Here is a 5,591-nt window from a genome sequence, read left to right on the forward strand (position 1 = left end):
AATGCTAATTATATGTATATTTTCCAACTTATGGTCACTGAGGATCCGATTGGTGTGCTCTTCCTTGGGAGTGGGTTAAACATGTTTCACTCCCAGCTTTACTCATTTGCCTACAGTGTGTGTGTGTGTGTGTATGTGTATGGTTAAGGTCTCATATGCTTTTACCCACTCACTTTGTCCTCTTATTGTAGTCTTTGTTCAGCTTATCTCTGGGAAATGATTGTGGAAAGCTTTATAGATGTAGTTTTTCATATTATTATTATTAGGTGACACTATCTCATAACAAAGTACTGAACCTTTGGCTCTTATGAAATTTCTACACCTTCTTTTGTAATCTTCCCCAAGCCTTCGATGTGGAAGTGCTTTGTAGAGTGATCTTGATTTTTATGGGAAGTGGCTGACACTGCCAAGGTAACAAGAATGATGAAAAACAGAATTTTCCCCTACTTCTTTACAAACGCAACATAAAAGCTGTGAGAATCAAAGCAGAGATGCTTCTGCCAACCCTAACACCACAAAGGGAATGGACCAAGGCAATTGTGAAGGAAGTGATTTTATACACCACTGACTAATAGAAACCAGCAAGAATGACTCTATCAAGACAATGACTGACAAAGAAGCCACCACAACCTTTTATATAAAGTAATTCTTCAGGAACACCTGCCAAGAAAATATTAGTTAAAACTTAGGCGGAGGTTATCCTGCAGTTCACTGCTTTGGTCAGAGCTATTGTTTTCATATTAACTTATGTGTCTTCTTTTGTCTTGTCTTCTAAAACTTTCCTATATACTGGAGATACCTTGGTTTGTAGAGTGATTGACATAGCATGCATGAAGTCCTGAGTTTAATCACCAGCACTGAAGAACAAGACTGAATTTGGAGATATCATCAGTATCCTTGCTCTTGAGAAGCAGAAGCAGAAGGATAAGAATTTTAACGTCATCTCAGCTACTTGTTAAGTTTGATGCCATCATGGGCTATGTAAGATCCTGAACAAAACAAAACAAAAAACCATCATCAAACCAAACCAAACAAAATCAAACAGCAGCAACAATTTTTCCTGGTCTCAATTCACTGAATATGCCCACACTTTACTGTGAAACATGAATTCCCCTTGCAGTATTCTTCTCATATAAATACTGCCACTCTTTGAGAAATCCTTTTTTACTCACATTAACGTATCTAATATTACTTTATGGTAATGCAGCATTTTAAGAACAAAGTTACCTAACAGGTGGTGTTTCTCATAATACCCTTTGCTGAAGGGTTCATGCTCAAAAATAGAGAAACTTAGAGCATAGCCCTATTCAGCTCAGTTGACACAGACAGGCAGAGCATGTTAGGAGGCATGCCATGGACCTTTTGCTATCAAGACTGGTTTTCATTCATTCATTAATTTTTCAGAATTATTAACCACAGATTACTGAAAATCAATAATCTCTGTTCTATTCTGCAATTTCTTCCTTGAATCTTATAATTACAATCACATCTCTACCGATGTTCTGTTTATTCAACTTTTTTGTATTTCCATATTGAATATTGTTCTTTCAAGGTCTGTGAAAATTGTGTATGTGGTCAATTTTAGATGAGGTACCATGTGGTGCTAAAAAGAAGGTATATTCTTTTGTGTTTGGATGGAATGTTCTATAGATGTTTTTTTAAACCCAATTGAGTAATAACTTCTGTGAGTTCCTTTAATTCTTTTTTAAGGTTCTGTCTGGTAGTCCTGTCCAGTGTTGAGAGTGGGGTGTTGAAATCTCCCACTATAACTGTGTGGAGTTTTATGCATGATTTGAGTTTTAATAATGTTTCTTTTATGAATGTGTGTGCCTTTTTATTTGTGGCATAGATGTTCAGAATTAAGACTAAATCTTGATGGATTTTTCCTGTGAAAAATATGAAATGACCTTCTCCAATTCTTTTGATTAATTTTACTTTGCAGTCTAATTTGCTAGATACTAGGATAGCTACACCAGCTTGTTTCTTAGGTCACTTGGATTGGAAAATCTTTCCCAAACCCATTACTCTGAGGTAATGCCAGTCTTTGAAGTTTAGTTATGTTTCTTGTATGCAGCAGAAGGATGTGTTCTGTCTTCATATCCATTCTGTTAGACTGTGCCTTTTTATAGACAAATTAAGGCCATTGCCATTAATGACCATTGATTGTTGATTCTTGTTAGTTTTGGATGTAACTGTTATGTGATACTGTGGTGTATTTGCCTTTTGGGGGGTTTTGGTAATATAGGATTATCTATTGCCTATGATTTTGTGAATGTAGCTAAGTTCCTTGGGTTGGAGTTTTCCTTCCTGCACTTTCTTTAGAGTTGGATTTGTAAATATGTGTTTTTTTCCATCTTGTTTTATCATGGAATATCTTGTTTTCTCCATCTATAGTGATTGAAAGCATTGCTGGGTATAAAAGTCTGGGCTAGCATCCAAGGTGTCTTAGTGTTTGTAGAACATCTATCCTGAACCTTCTGGCTTTCATAGTTTCCATTTACTAATAAGGTGTAATTCTGATAGATCTGCCTTTATTTTACTTGGCCTTTTTCCTTTGCAGCTCTTTCTTTATTCTGTATGTTTGTTTTTTTGATTATTATGTGACAAGGGCATCGTGAACATTCATAGGCACGTCCTTCTTTCGGTTGGGAAAGACTTCTGTAGTTTCATTGTATATATTTACTGTATGTTTTAGCTGGGCTTCTTTGCCTTCTTCTATACCTATTAATCTTAGGTTTGGTCTTTTCATGGTATCCCATATATCATGGATATTTTGTGTTAAGGATTTGTTGGACTTAAGATTTTCTTTGCTCAATGAATTGATTTTCTCTAGTGTATCTCAACCTCTAAGATTCCCTCTTCCATGTCTTTTATTCTGTTGGTTATGCTTGTATCTGTAGTTCCTGATTATTCAACCAGAGTTTCTGTTTCCAGTGTTTTCTAGTTTTTCCTTTTTTATTTTATAAACAATCATATTTTACATATCAATTCCTCCATTTCCTCACCCTCCCATTCTACCATGCCCCCCCCTAACCCCCTAGACACCTACTCCACCCACTCCCCAAGGCCTTCAACAGGGGATCATCAAAGTCTGTCACATCATTTGGGGAAGGACATAGGCCCTCTTTCATGTATCTGGGCTCAAATAGTATTCCTCCAAAGGGAATGGGCTCCCAAAATCCATTTGTGCAGTAGGGATAAACACTGACTCCACCGTTATAGGTTCCACAGACTTGGCAGGCTTCTTAGCTGGCACCCACATTCAGAGGGCTTGGTTTGGTCCAATGCTGGTACCCTGGATTTACAACTCAGGTCTCTGTGCTCTTAGGTCAGGTCAACTCTTTCTGTGGGTTTCTCCAGCACAGTCTTGGCTCCTTTCTACAACTGGATTACAGGAGTATGGCTCAGAGTTTAGCTGTGGCTGCCTACTTCTGCTTCAATGAGCCACTGGATGAAGGCTCTAGGAATGGCAACCAAGCTACCAAGCATTCTCATCATATGGGAAGGACATCAATGTCAGCCTTTCCATTACTGCCTAGCTTCTCTATTGGGGTCATCCCTGTGGTTTCCCTAGTGTCAGTCCTCTCTCAAAAGCTATACTGGCTCCCTCTATCAAGGTATCTCCTTTCGTGCTCTCCTTTATTCCTCCTGTTGCATTTTCCTGATCCCTCTTTTTCTCCTCCCACCTCATCTTCTCCCCTTCTCTTTTTCCTCCCTCCCTCTTCTCTCCCCCTGTGCTCACAATTTGCTCAGAGGTTTTTTTTGCTTTTCCCTTCTTCAAGGGAACATGCGTTTTCCTCTTGGGGTCCTCCTTGTTTCCTAGTTTCTCTGATGGTGTGGAATGCAGGCTGGTAGTCATTTGCTCTATGTCTAATATCCATACATGAGTGAATAAATACCATGCTTGTCTTTCTGTGATTGGATTACCTCACTCAGGGTGATTTCTTCCAGTTCCATTCATTTGCCTGCAAATTTCAAGATTTCACTGCCCCCCCATAAGTAGTACTCCATTGTGTAAATGTACCATATTTTCTCCATCCATTCTTCAGTTGAGGGGCATCTAGGTTGCTTCCAGGTTCTGACTATTACAAACAATACTGCTAAGAACATAGTTGAACTTTGTCTGTGATGTATGAATATGCATTTTTTGGGTATATGCCTAAGAGTGGAATTGCTGGATCTTGAGGTAGACTGATTCCTATTTTCCTGAGAAACTGTGATACTCATTTCCAAATTGGTCATACAAGTTTGCACTCCCACCAGCAATGGAGGGGTGTTCCTCTTTCTCCACATCCTCTCTAGCATAGAGTCTCATTGGTATTTTTGATTTTAGCCATTCTAACCAGTGTAAGATGGTATCTCAGAGTTGTTTTGAGTTACATTTCCCTGAAGGTTAAGAATGTTGAGGACATTCTTAACTGTCTTTCAGCCATTTTAGATTCCTCTATTGAGAATTCTCCATTTATTTCTGTACCCCACTTTTTATTTGGATTGTTTGGTGTTTTGGTGACTACTTTCTTGAGTTCTGTGTATAATTTTGGAAATCAGCCCTGTGTCAGATGTGGGGTTGGTGAAGTTCTTTGCCCATTTTGTGGGCTGCCATTTTGTCTTGTTGACTGTGTCCTTTACCTAACAGAAGCTTCTCAGTTTCAGGAGGTCCCATTTATTAATTGTTGATCTCAGTGTCTGTTCTACTGGTGTTATGTTCAGGAAGTGGTCTTCTGTACCAATACATGCAAGGGTACCTCCCACTTTCTCTTTTAAGAGATTTATGTTGAGGTCTTTGATCCATTTGGACTCAAGTTTTGTGCATGGTGATATATATGGATCTATCTGCAGTCTTGTACATGTCAGCATCCATTTATGCTAGAACCATTTGTTGAAGATGCTTTCTTTATTCCATTGTATAACTTTAGTTTCTTTGTCAAAAATAAGGTGTTTGTAGGTGTGTGGGTTAATATCAGTGTTTTCAATTCCATTCCATTGGTCTACCTGTCTATTTTTGTGCCAATACCAAGCTGTATTCTGGACTATAGCTCCATAATAGAGCATGAAGTCAAGGATGGTGATGCCTCCCGAAGTTTATTTATTGTACAGGGTTGTTTTGGCTATCATGGGTTTTTTGTTTTTCCATATAAAATTGAGACTTCTTTTGAGGTCTATGAAGTATTGTGTTGGGATTCTGATTGGTCTTGCATTGAATCTTTAGATTGCTTTTGGAAAGATTACCATTTTTACTATATTGATCCTACCTATCCTAGAGCATGGGAGATCTTTCCATTTCCTGGTATCTTCTCTAAATTCTTTCTTTAAAGAAACAAAGTTCTTGCTAGACAGTTCTTTCACTTGTTTGGTTAGCATTACCCTAAGATATTTTATGTTGTTTTTGGCCCCTTGTAAAGGGTGGTATTTCTCTGATTTCTCTTTCAGCCCATTTATCAACTGTATTTATTAGGATACTGATTCTTGAGTTAATCTTGTACCCTGCCACTTTGCTGAAGATGTTTATCAGCTATAGGAGTTCCCTGGTAGAGGTTTTCTGATGGGGGAAGTACTTCTATGTATGTTTATCTTATTGATTGTTTAATAAA

The sequence above is a fragment of the Cricetulus griseus genome, chromosome 6, assembly GCF_003668045.3.
Source record: "Cricetulus griseus strain 17A/GY chromosome 6, alternate assembly CriGri-PICRH-1.0, whole genome shotgun sequence".
Classification (NCBI taxonomy): Eukaryota; Metazoa; Chordata; class Mammalia; order Rodentia; family Cricetidae; genus Cricetulus; species Cricetulus griseus.